Source organism: Pezoporus occidentalis, unplaced genomic scaffold (assembly GCF_034315485.1).
Source record: "Pezoporus occidentalis ecotype Australia unplaced genomic scaffold, CSIRO_AGI_Poc_V1 ctg1, whole genome shotgun sequence".
Taxonomy (NCBI): domain Eukaryota; kingdom Metazoa; phylum Chordata; class Aves; order Psittaciformes; family Psittacidae; genus Pezoporus; species Pezoporus occidentalis.
The window spans coordinates 9318274-9338891 of record NW_026912778.1 but is presented as its reverse complement, the minus strand read 5'-3'; the positions used below and the strand labels follow the sequence as shown (position 1 = coordinate 9338891).

Sequence of the window (20618 nt, the reverse complement as noted above, 5' to 3'; positions counted from 1 at the left end):
TTATACCAAATCATAATCTACACTGTGCACATCTTACAATGCAACAAATCTGTCTAATTAATCTCTATAATTTGCAACCATAAAAACAACACCACCAAAAAACTGAAGTTCACATGCAGTTGTATGCTTTTTTCCAAGAACTGAAAACACCAATTATCATCAGTTACAGCAAACCAAGCCATATAAAATTAGAGGCTGAACTATAAAAATTTACTTCCAGTTTTACAATCCATATCCTCCAAAATACTTGCTTTTCACAACTAATCATGATGGAAGCTGTGCATTATTGAAGGTCTGTCTGCTTTAAAGAAGACGTTGGAGATGAGGTATTCCAAAGCAACAAATTATCAACATATCTAGTTAGTAATGAGCTACATTTATTCTTTTTGTCCCTCTATATCACAAATTGCTCATGCACACCACAGTGGGAAATGCAAAGTGCAACTTAAGGCTTGCAGCTTGCTAGTAGAGATGCAGCAAGGAGCTATTCTACTGGTAAGCCATGTAGAGTCAATAGCACAGCTCCAAAAGGGATATACACATTTAGTGAGAGCATAGCAATGTTTATTTAATTAAATGGCCAGACTATTTTCATGGAAGAAACCAATATAAAGACAAAACTTAAACTGAAAGACTGAACCTGTCCATGAGATTTGGGCAGCCTGAATAGGAACACTGGCTCAAACCGCTCTCTGCCCCTTGCCCCAAAGGGAAAGTAAAGTAGGACTTCCGGAGACGAGAGCTGTGCTACTCTTCCAGAGGAAATTCAGCTTGACTATATCAAAACCATTTCTTGATTGGACATATCATAACTTGTCTACTTGGACCATGATTTAAAAAGTACTTTAATTTTATAGTAACATGCCTAGAGTTAAACCACTTGAACAGCAAGACTTTCCCCACCTAGGGCAGCTGTAAATCTGCAGATTACAGCACGTGGGCACATTGAAACACTTTCCACCTGTCAAGCACATCTTCCATTTCAGGTCACATGTACTAGTGCTACACAGGGCACCTCTTTCAGCTTCATGAGCTAAGCAGAGAGCTGCCACCAATGATACTAGAGCACTAAGGAGTGTCTGCAAGTGACTGGTTAAAGGGCTGACAGGGGCTTAAGACACCAAGGTACAAGGTCCTTGCTAGGTTGCTGCAAGGTATCTAAGGTATCAAACTATTTGACATATCTGGTCTTCAACTTGTGGACATAAAAACCTACACACAAAATCATACAGAATAAGTACAATCATATCAAGTTAAAGCTGCTAATTAATGGTTAATTAAAGCACTTAAATGTTTAAGAGACAGCTGATACCTTTATAACCTCTCATGACAACTGTATGAACACACTTAAGTACAAAGGCAGAAAGAAATTACTGCTTTAAGGAACATTTAAAGATGAAAAAAATGTAAAAAGCAGTAATAAAAGCACGTCAGCAAAAGAGTCTTATAGAAATTATCTTTTATATGGTGAATCATAAAGAGGTGAAACTTTTTTATTACACATAGGCAGTTTATAACATTTATATGAACAAAGGTATGTCCCTGCACAATAGGACACTGAAAGGAAAACTTCACTCTACTCCTGACTCAGTACAGGCCCCATTTATGCTTCAGTCGTATTTCACATCTAGTCATTTAATACAGTCCCTCAGTCACTGTTAATTTATTCAGAAAAGCTAAAACATACAGATAGTGAGAAGCTGAACTGACTACATAGAAATACTTGTATATTTTTTAAAATACCCACACTGGTGAAGGGAAACAACTAAATAGGAATAAAATAAATTAAAAAAAAACAACAACAGAATAAGACACACACTATTTTTGAAGCTAAACATTACATAGAAAAAAGGTTTGGAACCAAAGCACGTCCTCAATACAACACAGAGCACTGCAGAGAAATGAGATTAGTAACTCAAAAGTTTTATTTTATCATAGAGATCTCAGTATACAGTTGCATCTGACCTAACAAATCTTACATTTCAGGGGCAAGGCTTACATTGCCGCATACCCACCACATCAGTAAGGCAGATGTATTATCATTATGCGATACAATCATACCATGCTACACTGCACAGAATCATCAAGATGCAGAAACTCAGGCCTCCACTGGCTCAGATGCCAGCACTAGCTTCCACTGAACAGTATCAGCATCCTTACCCTGTGTTGGGTTTTTATTTTTTAGAACCTGGTACAAATAATATCCTGAAGCCATCCGTACTACTAAACATACTGTAACTGCAGCACATTGTGCCCCCACTACTTTTACCTCCCTCTCCCCTAAATCATATCTGCTGTCTACCCATCTGATATTGAGAGTAAATGACCTACAGTCAGGACCAAACCTATTGCTTATTTTTGTTGGATTTTCAAATTTCCACCAATAATCCTTTCCAGAGGGGGAGAGCCCTCAGAGGACCGCAAGACTTCAAGGACTGCAAGTGAAAAGAACTTGTTCAGTCCTAAACTAAGCAGCCATTAAAGTGCATGTGATGGGTTGACCCCAGCTGGAAACCAGGTGCCCATCAAAGCCCATCACTCTCCTCCTCAGCTGGATAGGGGAGAAAAAAATGTACTCCATAAGGGCAGGGAGAGATCACTCACCAGTTACCATCACAGCAAAACAACCTTGACTTGGGGAAATCAGTTTAATTTATTACCAACCAAATCAGAGCAGAATAATGAGAAATAAAACCAAATCTTAAAACCACCTTCCCCTCACCCCTCCCTTTTACCCAGGCAAATTTCACTCCTGAATTCTCTCCTCCCCCCAGCAGCGCAGGCGGATGGGGAATGGGGGTTGTGGTCAGTTTATCCCATGTTGGCCCTCCTGCTCCGTCCTCCTCATGGGAGGACTCCTCACACTCTTCCCCTGCTCCCTCACACAGGAGGCAGTCCCCCACAAATTGCTCCAATGCCAGTCCTTCCCACAGGCTGCAGCTCTTCACAAATTGCTCCAGTGCACGTCCCTTCGCGAGGGGCATCCTTCAGGAACAGGCTGCTCCAGCGTGGGATGCCTGCAGGGTCACAAGCCCTGCCAGCAAACCTGCTCCAGCCTGGGCTCCTTTCTCCACAGGGCCACAGAACCTGCCAGGAGCCTGCTCCAGTGTGGGTTTCCCACAGGGTCATAGCCTACTTCAGGCATCCCCTTGCTCTGGTGTGGTGTCCCCCATGGGCAGGTAGAGATCTGCTCCACCATTAACCTCCATGGACTGCAAGGCAAGGCCAGCAGGGGGTCCATCTTAGAGCCATCTGGCATTGGCTCTATCAGACAGAAGAATTTCTAGAAGCTTCTCAGAGGCCACCCCTGTAGCCCTCCCCTACTACCAAAACCTTGGCACACTAACCCAGTACAGTGCAATAGATGTGTTAAAAAAAAAAAAACACAAAACAAAACAACAACAAAAAAAAAATCATAACCAAACACAACACTTATTTAAAAAAGCTTAGACGGTATTGATGATTAAATAATAATTCTGAAAAAAAGCTTTTTCTGTATAGGTTAAAGATCTAGTGTCATTTAAAATAGCATTACAAGAAGCAGCGTTACAGTTAGTGGTAATTATCAGGAAATGGGAGTGAGAAGAAGAAAGTTTGTCTTTTAAAAGCATCAAAAAAGAAGACATAAAGAAATTTCTCTTTCACTTCTCATGCATCTGACATTTCCAGAAGTGTCCCCATGCCTTCTTTAAAAGGGAGTCTTTCTCACAAGGAAGGACTAATTGGAGTAGCCCAACTTTCTATGGTTGCCAGTTGTTTTAATAACTTCTAAAACCACAGACATACCAGTGAATTGATATCTACTCTGCTTTTGTCACTGAAGTTCCCTTTCAAAAAAAAAAAAAAAAAAGAAGAATTCCATTTACAGTTAGCTTTCCAATTTACACTCGCAGGCTTTTCCCCCATATTTCAACTTCCCTCCCACCAGACAAATACTTGCTAGCCAAGTGGATTCTACCAGACTGGGACATCAGCTTATTCTGCAGCATCCATATGGACACCTGCAGTTAGGAATTGTGCCCACAAAAAAACAAAACAACAAAAAACAACAAACAAAAAAAACCCCAAATCATTCAATGTTAGAAATACTGGCTTCTTGAAAACTTCTTTTACACAGATGTCTTTTCTTAGGCTCAACTACGTTGTGAACCAGACTAACATTTCATATGTAAGTAAATTACAAACAAGTCACAGGAGTAAACATGGTTTGGCAATTTGTTTCAGCAAGTACAACTGGTTTGTTGCTAGTTAGAGGGAAGACCTTCAGAAGTATAGAAGTATTTAGTTATTTTTCTTCTTACCTTAACAAACTGTCCTAAAGAGATATGTCATGAAAGCAGAATGAGATAAGAGAACAAGAGGAGATGCAGGGAAACAGGACTAGAAAGAAAATGACACAAAGAGGAAATTGAATGGAGAGGTTGAAGCAAAAAAGAATGGTGAGACAAGAATATGCTCAAAAAGAAAACTATTAAAAAAAAACAAACAGGAAAGAAAGAGTTAAGGAATGGGACAGAAGAAGGATGAGATTAGACTTTAGTGGGAAAGAATGGCAAATGTTACAGGGCACAGCGTAATGCAGTACAGGACTGAAAGACAGCATGCTAGGAATAACACTTGCAGAAGCAAGCAATAGGAGTAAGGCTTCTCTTTATGTACCTATTAAGGCTCAGAGCTTGCAGTATCAGGACAGGGGAACTGTTCCACAGAGCTGCCCAACCTGAGAAGGACTCCTGTAATCACTCATTCACAGCTACACTTATTAATTTAAGAATACTGCACAGCAGTATTATATAATTGCACTGCACAGAATACTGCCCAGCAGAAGTTGCAGAAGGCCTTTACTCTGTATTCTGTAACCGACCCAGCAGCTATCTACTACTGGTAGCTCTTGTTTACAGCTATAGAATGGTTTGGGTGGCAAGGGACCTTAAAGGTCACCTAGTTCCACCCCCGTGCCATGAGTAGGAACACCTTCCACTAGACCAGGCTGCTCAAAGCCCCATCCAGTTACCTTGTTATTCACAAGATGCATGTTAGTTTACCAGAATAGGCTTGCAGGACAACTTTATAGCACCTCACCTTCATCCCCACACTGACTTCCCCTCTTTACCTTGACCAGCATTTCAGTGTAAATCTCCATCACCTGCTTCACACTAAGCACAGCTAAGCAGCTTTTAAGACTGCTCCTGTCTTCAGCCATTTGTACTTGGTGTACCTTACTTGCCAGCATACTCATCTTTTTGTGAAGATTTTCTATACTTCTGTCAGGCAACGTCTTCCCCTCTGGCAGGGTGAGTGGGGGGACATGGGATAAAATAAGGATGCAAACCTTTCAGATTTTGTATACTAAGTAATACAAAACAAGAGATGGGACCACTTCAGTTAACTCACCGTAGCATCAGCTTCTTTTTTCAAGTGTTTTCAAGCAATTGGATTCATCACCCAGGCCCACACCTACCTAGTTCCAGAATCAGCCAGGCTCTCTTCAGTCTTCTGCTACACACATTCCAAGTGCCCTGCTGCTACTACACCATTTTCTGCTTTGTCACAAGATACAGCCCTGGCGGTTTTTGATGTCTAAATTTAGAGAAGGATCACCTAGGCTTACTAAGGTTTTCCCCTCAGTCATAAATACTTACTCTTGTAATTTCCTCATTAGCAGACTATGGTACTATCTACATCTTACTTTCAGTTCTTCTTCCAAATTTATCTCAAATTTTTCTTCTCTAGCAGTTCAGCTGCTTCTCAATTTTGCAGCTATCTCCACAAATCATAACAATCTGTAATTTTATCATGTTTTACTAGATAAGGCTAGCACTGTGCTTCATTTACTTTCAGAATGTAGCCAATCTCATTTAAAAAAAAAAAAAAAACAAACAAAAAACCACCTCTCCCTAAAGCAACTCAGACTTATTTCACCAACTAACAAAAGCAACAAACCCCAAAGACACTGCACTTTCCTCAGAGCAAGCCCTCTGTGATCTCCTAAGAGGAGCTGGGCAGCAGTTTTCCCGATAAAGCAGGTGTGCTTTATCAGCCTTGATAAGTATCCCCTGCTTACTCTCTCTCTCTTTGTCCCTCTCTCACTCCTTTGTCTTCCATTTTCTTCTCTTTCCTTGCTCCAAATGTCCCAGCATTCCTGTAATGCAACACATCTGCCTGACCCAGCACCCCGGCGCTGAAATGCTGCACCACCTGCTCAGGAGCAACAGCTCCCAGAATCTGTGCATAAAGAAATGCCTTCTGCATGCAAATTAAAGCAAGACTTTATGCTAGATTTGCTTTTCAAGGGCTTAAAGTAGAAAGCATGTTGATAGTGTCATAATAAGCATTTTAATATTATAAGCCTGTTTTCTGTAGCAGGATAATGCTTTTTTTTTTTAATCTACTGGGAAAGGTACTCTTAGGGGGATCAGCTGCAGAGTGCAGCCTGCAGAAGCACCTGCACAGATTACTTCTGCAGTTACCAGGATGTTATTAGGCAATGTTATTCCCTCTGATGTACCATAGACTGTAAATCTTGAACAGTGGCTCCAGAACATCCTTTTTGCCCAAGCTTCTACTTTTCCTCCCTTTTTCCTTCTCACATATTTTTCTTCTTATATAATTTAGTTGCTCTCTAGACAAGTTGCCTGACTGGGTTTAAACCACAACAGTTCTTTTTTGGTGCCCAACGTGGGGCACGAGGGGTTGAGATAAGGACAGATCTGACTGGATTAATAGTCACTCATCACAATGCTGATTTATTGGCTCTCAAGGTTGTTCCTCTTGATCTCACAGTTTCTGTATATCATACCTTACTTCCATCCGGTATTTGCTGTATTAGTGTTTTTCAAGTGTGGGGCTTGGGCTAAGGTTTTTGTCTCATTGTACTTTATGGTAATGACTTGTAATACAATAGAATCACTGATCATGAAACTGATCTGGCTTATGCTCCCAGTGTGGTCACCACCTTTATACTTTGGGAGGTATATAATAGAAGTGCTTAGCAATTACACACAGAAAGATATTGCTGCCCAGGTGCAGAACCTGGTGGTGAAGGTACGTCATGTAGATGCCCATGTACCCAAGAGTCGGGCCACTGAGGAACACCAGAACAACCAACAAGTGGATAAAGCGGCTAAGATTGAAGTGGCTCAGATGGACTTAGATTTGCAACATAAAGGTGAATTATTTTTGGCCCTGTGGGCTCATGACACTTCAGGCCATCAGGGCAGAGATGCAAGATATAGATGGGCTCGTGATCGAGGGGTGGACTTAACAATGGACACTATTGCCCAGGTTATTCACGAGTGTGAAACGTGCTGCAATTAAACAAGCCAAGCGGTTAAAGCCTCTTTGGTATGGAGGACGATGGTTGAAGTATAAATATGGGGAAGGCTGGCAGATTGACTATATCACACTGCCACCAACCCGCCAAGGCAAGCGCCATGTGCTTACCATGGTGGAAGCAACCACCAGACGGCTGGAAACATACGCTGTGCCCCATGCCGCTGCCCGGAACACTATCCTGGGCCTTGAGAAACAGATTTTGTGGCGACACGGCACCCCAGAGAGAACTGAGTCAGACAATGGGACTCATTTCCGGAATAACCTTATAGATATTTAGGCCAAAGAGCATGGCATTGAGTGGGTATATCACATCCCCTACCATGCACCAGCCTCTGGGAAAATCGAACGGTACAATGGGCTGTTAAAAACTACACTGAGAGCGATGGGTGGGGGAACTTTCAAGCATTGGGATACACACTTACCAAAGGCCACCTGGTTGGTCAACACCAGAGGATCTGCCAACAGGGCCGGCCCAGCCCAGTCAGAACTTTTACATATTGTAGAGGGGGACAAAGTTCCTGTGGTGCATATGAAGAATTTGCTGGGGAAGACAGTCTGGGTTATTCCTGCTTCAGGTAAAGGCAAACCCACTCATGGGATTGCTTTTGCTCAGGGACCTGGATATACTTGGTGGGTAATGCGGGAAGACGGGGAAGTCCGATGTATACCTCAAGGGGATTTGATTGTAGGGGAAAGCAGCCAGTGAACTCAACTGTATGCTGGTGCCTGCTGTGTAATACTTTTATAGCCCACCAACTAGATGTCTCCAGGTCACCAGCGACTGGCCCTGACTTCCCTCCAACCATCATCCCAACAGAGAATGAACTTTGATAGAACCAGATGAGTTCCGCAGTAAAGGAACGACCAGCATCAGCAGGCAACGATCCAATACTGCACACAGCCTTTCCTGCCCTGAAAGATTGTTACAAGAGATGGAACCTGACATCATGGACCGAATGGACTCCGCAGCATTATAGGGATTGGTCCATGCACTAAGAAAATGACCTTTTCCTCTTTGTCTGTATGTATATGGATGTATACATGTGGGAGAGCGATGGTGTATTGAAAATGTGAGATCTGAGCATGACGTGAATGGTATGGAATAAGGGGTTGATAATGTCCTGGGTTTAGCAGTAGCAGTCATGTTTCTCCTTTGTGGTAGCTGGTGCAGTGCTGTGTTTTGACTTCCAGCCTGGGAACAGTGTTGGTGATACCGATGTTTACGGTTGTTGCTAAGTGATGTTTACCCTAACCAAGGACTTTGTGAAGCTCATGCTCTGCCAGGGAGGAGGGGAAGCTGTGAGGAAGCAGAGACGGGGCCCCTGACCCAGGCTAGCCAAAGAGGTATTCCATACCACAGCACATCATGCCCGGGGAGGGGGTTAACTGGGAGTTACCCAGAAGCCCATGTCCTTCCGAGTGGTATCATATTCTCTTCCCTTGTTATTTTCTCTTATCACTGTTGTCGTTGGTGGTAGCGGTGGTGATTTGTGTTGTACATTGGTTGCTGGACTGTTCTTGTCTCAACCCGTAGGAGTTGCAAGTTGCACCCTTTCGATCCTCCTCCCTGTTCCTCCGGGAGCGGGGAAGGGGAGAGCCCTGGGGAGGGGGCCCTCGATTGTTGTCAGCCCGGCACCTCTCACTGGGAGTGAGTGAACAAGTTACCTGACTGGGTTTAAACCACGACATCATTCCATCATGCTTTTTCTATTTTTTGTATGTATTACTTATTCTAAAACTATTCATAAAATAAAAAAGGAAAAAAAATATACAGTATATTCAAATCATCACCCTATTCATGATTCTTTTAGGTATAGCAACCTTTTTTTCACCTGTCAAGCTCTTGTATCTTGTTATATAGCAGACTGGAGCCCTGATCTTCACTGGAGTGCAATAGCAGGAGAATTATAATAATAAATAGTCATGTGCTATCCCTTTTCTGCAGTTATTTAACACAATTATTACCAGAGTAATACCATTACATGTCTGTCTCCAGATGCTCTTCTGAGAAAATGGAAACAATAATGTGAAGCATGGATTATCATTAAGCAAAGTGAAAATATACTGTTAGGAAAGAATTACAGTAGTGACATAGAAAGTTGCAATGCAGCTCCTCACATACATTAAAAGGATAATTTCTTTTACTTTGGTTGTAGGAAGGCTGTGGTTTCAGGCAATTACTGGACTTATCTATAGAGGAATTAGGAGAACCTTGATGTATAGACAACACTAAGGAAGCACATTCATAATGTCAAAAGCTGCTTATGATGCAAGGTTTGAGTTGTTTTAGATTATTCATGCACATAAACTCCTTCCAAGAGCACATATTTTTTATGTAAATGCACTATACTCTTGCAAATTAAAGGAACTGACTGACTTGTATCCATATTTCCCCAGAACAAAATTCCACTCTGGAAACAATTCGAAGCTGTAAAGTTTTAACTACCTTTATGATAGAAAAAAATGAGAGAAAAGAAAAGAAAAAAAATGCTGACGCTTTGCTTCCCTGACAACATCACACAGGCAACTGTGTCCAATGTTCCTCCTCCTGAAGTATTCAAAGAAAGTGGATTCCTGCTTTTTCCTGTCTCAGAGCTCCAAAGTAAAATAAAAACATTTTCTACAAATTGCTTGGGTTCAGAATTTATTCAAGCTTTAATCTTGATGAAAAGAACTAAAATTGCAAATGTGAGTATGATACAAAAAAATCAGTTCAAATATTTTTCCATTTTGTAAAGTAGATGTCTTACTGATCAAACAGTTCTCACCAATCACAGGAGTCTTTTTGTCTTTGTAGGTAAGAGTGATAGCAAGGATTTGCATTCATAAAATATATGCCAAAAATATTTAAGCTGAACAGGTGAATGTATTTGAGCAGGGGAAAAAAAAAAAAAAAAAGAGGAAAAGACAATTCTCTCTAGATATATCATGCCTCCACATGTAACTGCTACCAGTTCTGCTTTTCCCTCATTTGGTATCTTCACAATGGCATTGACTCACTACTAGACACAGGTTTAAATTGGCTATCACATAATCTACGCTAATGCCTTTGATCATGTCTAGCTCTACTTATCTGACTCCTGAGACAAGGGGGCACAAAATCACAAAATGTAATATAGAAACCTTTAGAATTAGATTTAAGTAATGTTAAGTTTGATGGCTTTGTAACAGTAGCAATGCAAAATTACTGAGGTGCATGATACATAGAGAAAAAAAAATAGAGTACAGCTAGAGAACATACTGAGAATTCTCACAAGATAAATTGTTATAGTTGTGACATAGTTTAAGAAAAACAGTCTAGAAGAACAGGACACAGGGATAAGGAGTATCTGGGAACCGCAGGTGTCTAGGATGGGCTACAGTTAAACTAACTGATAAGTAGGAGGATAGGAGGATTATGATGTCTCTGGTGCTAACGAACCAATTAAACTGGTGTGAGCATCTACAGTGCATGCTTCAAAGGCTGCCAGAAGTGATGAAGACTGTTGGAAGAAGTAAATGACCCTCAGAGACCACCACCACAATTCTCTATGCATGCGGGGAACTTTCCGGAAAATTATGTAATCTATACGTAGCCTCATGAATATGTATTTATGCCCAGTGGCTATAAAAGGACAGCTTGTGTGGCAATGGGGAGACACACGTTAGGAGGAGCTACCCCCTGTGTCTCCCGGCGCCACAATAAAGAATACCTGCTTGTCAGCTTGAAAACTTTCTTGGCAAGTTTGTTCCTGGAGTTTTCTCCATATCACTACATTACACATTTCTTAGAAAATTAATCTTACCTAACTTTATAATATTCCATTACAGTCAGAAAATTCAACTGCAGTTGCTTCAAGCAGATTTAATGATCTCTGTGTATTTCTAAAATAGTTTATATGAACATTTCTTAATATCAGCTCCAGTAAATATTCAGGTTTTGTTATGTAAGATGTAATATTTCATCTTACATACTCTGAAGTTTGGTAGTGAAGAAGGGTCAGGTCTATAGCATCAGTTCTGCAGATCTGTAGTGTCTTTTAGTATTTTACTAGTTTCTCCCAAAAGACCTATTTCAAAAGCACTATGGTAGTACAAATTGTCTGACTTTACCTTTGAAAATTAAATACCAGTAGTTAGTTGGTTCAAAGACCTTTACATTTATTGAATACAGGAAACAGAGGTTTATTTTTTAATGCCAGAGATAATATTAGTGACAGCAACTATAGTAACATATCTTTTTACATTATGAAAATCTCCTTTTTACAGTGAATGTCAGTGACAATGAACAAAAGTTTACAGATGGAATAAGCCGTTCATATACATTCAGAGATGTGGTTATTCAAACTTCTGAGATTGAAAAGAGTTTTTTTAAATGTCTACTATACCCATTAATACTCATTACGCGATCATATTCTGACCAGATCCAAAATACTACTAGTTGAGGGCTTTGTTTATAGACAAAATTGAAGAATAAATTCTAGGGACTTTGTTGTTATTATATGGAAATTTTCTCTATTTATATACTTCCCAAATTTCCTTCCATATCATAAAAGTAATGATTTTTGCCTTTGGTCCTTGTAATGAGAAAATATTAAGGCACAGTGCACAGTTTTATTAAGTAAAAGACCAGCAAAGATTTTAGTTCTAACACCTGAACTTTAAAAGTACTTTGCAATTTTTTCCCATTTAAGATGATATGAAATTATATTGTATGCTTTGGAGTCAATCAGTGAACAAAGTAATGCAAAGGTCATTTTTTTAAATGTTGTATCTGCATTTATCAAAAGTGTCAATAATTCTTTTTAAATTCTGCAAATTCAAACTGAATTTGACAAAGTTATATAAGCTTTTCTCCCAAAATGTCTTTTTTTTCAAACCCATAAAAATAATTTTTTATATTGAAACAATAATTCTTTTTCACACTCCTATTTGTCCTTCTGCAATTTCTACAGAAACATTAGCAAATCTTGGGAGAAAAGAATGAATAGTGCCACTGTATTTTACCAGAAAAACTATCTGGTTTATTAATTTTGAAAGTATGTTTTTACATAAGAAATTCTAAACCCAATATTTAATATTTATTTTTAATGTTTAATTTTATTTAATATAGTCTCTATCTTTTGTTGTAAGTTTTTTGGAGTAATTCTGGCTGAGCATTCTCTTGCACAAATTCCTCCTCTAAACCAGATGGCACTATTTTGCTTCACACCCATAACCTTTTGAATTAAGAACCTTTGTTGAAGGCTATTTATCATACTTAGAAGGTATAATAAGCTAGATCAAATGAACCCTACTTTTTTATTTTTAAATGGCTTAATTATTAACTTGAAAGGAACTTTTATGTTCAAAGACTCTGCAAATTTGTAAGGAGCCTTTCTAAGGATCCTTTCTAGTGAACATCAGCTTCTTAAAAGCAGAGGTCATGTCTGGAGAGTCAGTCAATTTACGTATCTAATGCTGGACTCAGACACAACACATCAACTAACTGCATCAGTAGGTTAGTAGGTACCAAACCCATTAGCATTGTCAAAGAACAGACATGATTCTGGTAAGCTAAAAGAAGAATTGCATGTGAACTGAAATGCCCATGCTCAGAAGCATGAATTTATACCAAGATGTAGTCACCAGTAGATGGTGAAATGCAGGTCAAGAGACTGTTTCTTACTGTACTCTGTCTGAAACATATTGATTAGTGGTTTAAGTTATCCAATAACCTTTGCACTGAAACAGACTCTAGGCAGTCATTGTCAGTTACAGCCCAAAAGGTGTCCTTACCAGTTGTCATACGTATGAGTGGTTATTTAATCTCAGGGCTTGTGTATGCCTACCTCTTCAGGAGGTTTAGTCTGTGAATTCTTATCACGGACTGTGGAATCTGACAGATTGATGCTGTGCAAGTGTAGTCAACTAGTGCAGGATTAGAACCCTACTAAAAAGGATTGTGTTTGTGTTCTCTGAATTTCTTCTTTAGGAATATACCAACATATTCTCCAGAGTTTCCAGGAAAATCTTCAAAATTTCCAAATTAATCATTGTAAGAGGATAACATAAATTCTTTCTTTTTAAATATGAAAGATCTATTTAGAGTGGGTACCAAGAAGACAGCTGTATGACCAGGAGCTCCAAGCAATGTGATCTAAGGAAAGATGATTTTTAAAAGGTTGATTCCAACCCAAACCAGTCTATGATACTATGACAGTAAAAAAAAAACCCAACTGTTGTCCTAATATGCTGAGTGAAAATCTACAATACATGCCTCCCATATCCTGCCATTGTATTTGTTAAAAAAAAAAAATACTCCTATACTAAAAAAAAAAATTAAAAAAATACTATCCCTCATTGCCCAAATAGTATGGAAAGTGTCCTTTAAATAAATAAATAAATAAATAAATAAATAGATAACAGTCAGGATGTATCTATCTGCTTGGTAGTAAACCTAGTGTCCTCATAAGTCTGTTTCCTCTATTAAGACTTCCTCCTAAGGAGTACAGCTTAGGATCACTGATACTCAGTGCCTTTACAAAGCAGACAAACATCAGCCTTTTTGCATGCTGTTTTACTCCTTCTCGGTGCACGATAACGCAGTGTAAAAGGCAACGAGTCTGCTGAAATGACTCAGAGAAACAGAAAATTCATTTTCATTTATTACAAAAAAAACAGTAACTTTCACTGTTCAGAAGTGCTTATCCATTGAGACCAAGCCATTAGGCCTTAGCTGATGTAACTATTTAGCATGAATATGACTCAGCACTTAAAAACATGCTTAATAGGAATTGGTCTGCAAGTAAGGACCTGCCCTCCTGGTAGGGCATGATATGCAATAAGTTAAAACTCAGGCACATAGGCAGACTTGCATATGCTTCTTTAAGTTGCTTATAAACAGAGACATCCCTAATGGCAAATATAATAACAATTTGAATGAAGAACAAAGCATACAGCTAGCAAGTATTAGCAGTTAATCAATAATACTAAGCTAAAAGGTAAACAGCTGTAAGAACCCTGATTAATACTAACCCATAGACTGACATTGTAGCCCTAACCCAAGTGCACAGTAGGATAAGAGAACCACAAGTTATGTAACTTACCAAATTGTATGAATGTATGTTTTAGATAAAATTATATCAAGATGGAAAAGTAGGTATAAAAGAACCCCTAAGATTTACTGTTCTTTGTTAAAGAACCTTTGCTAAAGGTTGGTTCTGTAAAGCTGCCTGATACACCCGCACAATACAGTGACCTAGCTGTGGTGGTGATGGCCCTGTGTGCACCCTGTGGTGCACCTGGACCCAAGATAAAGTAATTATCCTTTTGTGTTTGCTTTTTCAGCTCAGTATGCCTGAAGAGCATAAAGGCAGCACTGCAATCTAGTGTTATTTCTGTAACATAAAGCATAGATAGGACTGAACAGAGTGATGGCTCTTCACAGTGGCTACCTTGCAACAGGTGCCATTAAACCTTTCCTGGAATGGGTAAGTCATGCTACTGCCTGAATCCTGTGTCTTGTGTAGATTTACGTGTACCTAAGCTGTTCCTATGCATATCCACTTTAATGTGAGGATGTTTTCCAGGCACCAAAAGTTTTCTGTAACCAGGCAAACTCTGAACAGGGTTCCGGCTACAGGTTATGTTCTTCTCTGTCGGAACAAAAAAACTTGTCAATACATGGTAGTGCTCTTTATCCTGTTTGGTTTTGTTATGTTTTAATCTTTCTGAAAGCGCCTATCTTTTCATCTCAAATACAGAAGCAACTAAGGGAAACATGCCTCCTATCCTAGGCATGTGAGTTAACTACCACAGATGTAGTGAAAACATTCTTGTTCATCTCTATGATTCTTCAGCCTTTAACTTTCAGTTTGGTGGTGAATCTTTCTATCATAGCTAGCTCACTTAGAACTGGGATAGGCCATTTGAGTTCAAATAGATTAATCACTCTAAAAGGATGATGTATAAAATCTGTTTAACAATGTAAAGACAAGACCAAAAATAACACCTCAGAAGAAATCAAGGGAGAAACTGCTATTTAACTAACTCAACTCATACATTTGTACTATACTACATTTTCTGAACAAACGACTTACTTAGATATTCTCTGGATTCTGAGTATAAACTTTGCTCTGTGCCGATGATCACTTCATTAAAAAAAAAGCAAAAATTATTTCCTGACATATCAGCAAACTCTCATTTTAAAAGTTCTTGCTAAGAAGGGCTCAGAATGCAAAAATATTGTCATTATTTTTCTTATTTGAGAATATCTGGGGGAGAAATTACAGACTTGTATGTCCACAAATTTACTAATAAATTTATTTCTGATCCTCTGACTACTTGAAGAAGTTGAGATAATTCTTTCCCATTTCAAAAGCAATATACAAATAGTGGTGCATGAGTTTACACATTCATTTAAAAACACATATATGTAACACACACCCCCCCCCCCCAATGTTTCTATTTCATTAATTTGCTAAGGACTTTGAGACACACAGAAATGAAAAGCCACCTTTTCATCTTATAATTATGTCTGTGACCTCACAAGTTCTGCTTCTCTCTTTTTTATAAGAGTTACCACATGAAAGAAAATGGGAAATGTACACAAAAGTGGAAGGGAAAAAGATATCAAAAGAGAATAACAAGAAGCTATAAAATAAAATAGCAAGGAGAGTAAGGAAGAGAACAAACTCAGAAAAGAAAAGAAGAAACAAATAAAAGTACAGAAACATAAGATAGGAAATGACGTCAAGTAAGAAGCAATTGAAAAAAAAAATAGAATGTATTAAATAATAAAAAGTATAAGAATAAAATACAAACACATAAAACAGGGATGGTGAGTGGCAGGAATTTGCCTAAAACCACCACCCCCTCCTCCCCCAAAAAAACACCAAAAAAAAAACCAAAAACCACAAAAAACAGTTGTAGGACTGAAAATAAAGAGAGAATATGTCTGTATTTTTAAAGTAAGATGCAAGAAGTAAAATCAGGACAACTTGACTGCAGCCAGTCTTGGAAATAATTACCAGAAATCTTTTAGTTTTTCCATCCCTACATTCAGCTATTCTCCTTTGATAGCTTTCCACAAATTGAACAGATGATACAGTTTTTCAAAAACCAATAAAATACTACATGGCCAGAAATAAGCTAACTTAACTAGTGTAGGAAATGCTGAAGCAATTACAATAATGACTCATCATTAAAATTATTCTTCTCTTCTAAAGTGGTCATAGCTGCAAACAGCTTATGGTTATCTGAAAGCAGCCAGTCTTCAAAAGAAAGGGCAAAAGTATTTTTGTTTAAGAAGTAAACTGAATGCTCATTGTGCCTTTCCCCATTACCCTTTCCTACCTCAGAAGGGTTATTTCCTCCTTTGTCACCTCGTTTATATTCCACGGTATAAGGTTCATTGATTACAATCAGGAGAAAAACTTACAATGAAGTGAATTATAAGTTTTATTCACAGAGGCCTCTAGACTTGCAGTAAAAGTTGCAGATAATATCCCTAAGGCTTCTGAAATACAGAATGGCAGAATATTGCTTCATATTGCTTAATTTGGAAACATTAGCATAATGGAAGACAATCAATAGGCTTTAATAATTACAGCAAAACCACACAATTCCCACAAGTAAACATGTGCTTTATGTGCTATACAAATTGCTATCTTGTAAAATGCATAAATACATTCTCTGTAAAGCAATTCATCAGAAAACACAACTATCTTGTTATGCTCTGGAGGGTATTTGAAAACTTCATTCCGTAATACCAGCAGTACCAGTTAAAACAAGGCCTAAGAGCAAACAATAGCAAGCAGGAGCTGTGACAGTTCCCTCTTCAGTTGTCTGAATACAATAAACAAACATCACGAGAATTCCTAAACCCTTTTCTGTCTCTAACAGGAAGAGGAAAAAATATTTTAGAGGGAAAGCATGGGCTTTGCAATGGGAGGAATTCCCTCTGCGCTCAGCACTGATGGATGGCTTGCAGAGACATGTCCTGAGGGAAGGGAAGATGGTTCCTAATGCCATTAAAAACCATAGAAAGATCTAGAAACATCTTTCTGGAACCAAGCTTAAAATGTCAGAGTTGAGCAATAAACGGTCCAGTTTTTTTCTCTAAATGTAAAATCTTTGCTTCTCCCATATTCTTCTCACAAGCACTGCAGACATTCTTAGCGGTTTTATGTACTATGAACTTTTAGTTCATTATAAAAAAAACTGCTGGAACAGTCTTGCAACAATAAAAAGACTTACTCACTGCAATACCCTTAATTTTAATGAATTGCAGTTCATCAAAAGTTACAATGTAGCTAAAAATAGAGTGCTATGTTTTATGTTTCATATGTGAACTAAATCCAGAAGCACTTCTGTACTTAAAGGTACAAACCTGTCTAGATAGAGGGCATATTAAGAGACGAGATAAAGGAAAAGCATTAGGATTATGGCTTATAAATACATACTGCAGAATTGTGTCTTCCAGGCTGGGTGGAAACCCTCTAAACACATGAGACTATCCACAGGTTAAGTATTTGTGTATAACCAGGACCCATGTATCCAATCTGGAGGTTTTCTCCCAGCTTGTAATGTAGCTGCTAATATTGTTGATCTGTGATTTAGTCAGTCATTTGCCTTACTGGCAAAAGTCCTGATATGCTGTCAGCTATCACAACATAATTAGTTTTACAGATGTTAAATAGTCCTTTAAAGAACAGCCAAGCTAAATTACAAATATGTATTATACCTGATTTAGTAGAACACATCTGAGGTTGAAAATAGCAACAATTTCCCAATATTACAACTGATCACACAATTTTGCTTTGGTCACTTTGCTGCTATATTTTTTTTCTACAGTTTACAATTACTTGATCTAATAACAACTTTGCTCAGGATTCCCTGGTCTGCACTATCCTAGCACTGACTTGACCTCAGCTAATGTGTGCACATGGGCTAGCTGAATCCTAGCAGCTTCCTAAACTTTAAGTTCTCAGATTTGCAACTGTAAAATCACACAAAATAAATAGCATGTTCTTTACTGAATAAGAAAAATAAGCAAATGCTCTAGAAATGTAACCTTTTGAGGATATCTCACCCTTACCAATTGGTAACCTTCATATTTGCATCCCTACCTTCTGCTATTTGAACTAACAGATTAATATAAAACTGCAAAGGCCTTCTTTTTTTTTTTAACATGAACCAATCACTACTGGCAGAAGAAACACAGTTATACCAGAAATTATGAAACTAGTGGGGATCCTGTATTTGCTACACAATCAATGGTGTTTAAGAGTTAGACTATCTATTTCTCAAAACTCCAGTCCATGGGTCCTGCCCCATACTATTCCTGCTTTGCTCTGGGTTCTTTGCTTTGCATTTTCTTTACCCAACCCCAACTACTCCTCCACTATTTCCTACCTCTATTCCTCCCTGTTCCATGCTCCTCTCTCCTACTTTCATTCATCTTCTAGTGTGCTAGTGGTGTTCTTCCGCCCCTTTCCTGCCCAAATTTTCTATGCTCTACTGTCCCTTACGCCTTTCCTGTCCTTCCTCTCTGTCCTTGTATCATTTTCACAGCTTTTTTGTCCTGTTACTTCTTTCTGCTCTTGTTCTCTTTGTGTTGCTTAGTGAACTCCCCGTCTTTTATCTCCAGTTCTCCTCCTTTACCCTCTGGCCTGACATTCTAGTGCTGATAGGAGAAACTGCAAGTCTTGCTAAGCCCATACCACTCCAGAAATATGGCACACAAAAGTTATCATGCTGAAGGTACGAAGTACTGAAACACACCCGATACATAAATTTCAGCAATAATCAAACTGTAATGAAGTTTTATTCTATCTATATGTACAATCATCTTTTTCAAACTGGAATGAATTTGGAGAAGTTTATGAAGTTGTAAAGAACAAGGGCATTAGCATGAGGAAACTTGTCCAAAATTATGTCACTGCTCCAAAACATGCAAGCATGAAGCTGACCAGGACAGGGCTCTGTGTTTAACAGAAAAAACTGTATATTTTCCCCCCACTGCAAAACATCTTAAGAAAAAAAATAAAATAAAAAATAAAAAATCTAATCTTAACAAAGACATCACAATTGGAAAATGTAATCCTAAATATTTCAACTTTGACAAGCCTTGGACAGAATGGTTTTAAAAAGAAAGTTATGCGACCACAAATATACTTAACATCTCAAATCATAATAAACAAATGCAAACTTACTTTTTAACAAACTTTATGCTCATTGAAGTCCAGCTAAATGGTGCAGCATATTCAGGTACAATCATGATGACAAGAGACATGGGGAACTAGCTAGTGGAAGATAGATAGCAGTTCTTACCTGATAAATAGGTGAGGAGAAACAACCATCCAGTGTTTAGCCGGTGCTTAACCTATTCTAGTACAGTGCACTCAGATAAAGATTTCACATCTGTTAGGCAGGGACAGAGATATGCCTAATCTTTTGTTTGTACATCTTTTCATAGGAATTTAAGAGATCAATACAAAGAGATCATACAAATTTAACTAATTCTGATTGTAATACACTTTTTCCTCTTCTCACTCTCTTTCCTTGCTACCCATTTTGTCTCTCTAAAACTATAATAATAATAACAAAAACAACAACCACCAATAATACTTAGCTTTTACCCACCCTGCTGCTATTACTGTGGTGAAATTCCATTTGAACTCAATGGGAGTTTTGTCTGAGCAAGCACTACAGGATTCTCTCCTTGATTTATAAAGAACAATTCACCACAGCATCAAGATTCTATTTCAAAAAATTAAAAATAGATTACACAAAGCTACCCTCACAGTGAATGCTATTTAACAAACTACTACTATCACTAAGAATATATTGGTAATCTTGGAGCTGGTGGCAGCAGGAGCATTTGATTTTTCTATTTTTATGATTAACCTCAGTAGGGAATATTTGCTTTTTTTCTTGGACATGTCTATTTTACACATTCCTTATAAGTTAACAAGAATGTTACTGAAGAATGCTCTCTATAGGTTTAGCCTTCAAAGCACAGCAGAACTTAATTTAATCACAGCTTCAAAATATTATACAATAAAACTAATTTAATTACACTTAGCAATGGTCACTAGTTTCATTAAAATGCTAATGAGGCTTATAATTATTAAACTGCTTAATGATTGTTAATAGAAATAAATGACAAAATAAAGCTTAAGCAGAAAGTCAGAATGCCCTCAGGTCATTTTTCTTAGTGGCAGTTTCATGTGACACAGTTTCTTTGCAGTATGCAGAAAAACAAGGCAGATTAACATTTGGGGTAAGAGGATAAAAGAGAAGAATGCAGTTGAACATGT

At 38.3% G+C, this 20618-nt stretch overlaps 1 long non-coding RNA gene across 4 annotated transcripts in view; it reads right to left on the bottom strand.

Annotated features, from left to right (window-relative positions):
* Positions 1–20618, bottom strand: part of LOC134166803 (uncharacterized) — a 704714-nt gene that overhangs the window by 407707 nt on the left and 276389 nt on the right. For 3 of the 4 annotated variants that reach the window (XR_009966008.1, XR_009966025.1, XR_009966018.1), the window contains exon 1: positions 5462–5875. The exons of the other annotated variant lie outside the window; for it this stretch is intronic. This is a non-coding gene — a long non-coding RNA (uncharacterized LOC134166803). Of the gene's footprint in view, positions 1–5461; positions 5876–20618 lie in introns of those variants that run through there. 4 annotated transcript variants of the gene reach the window in all.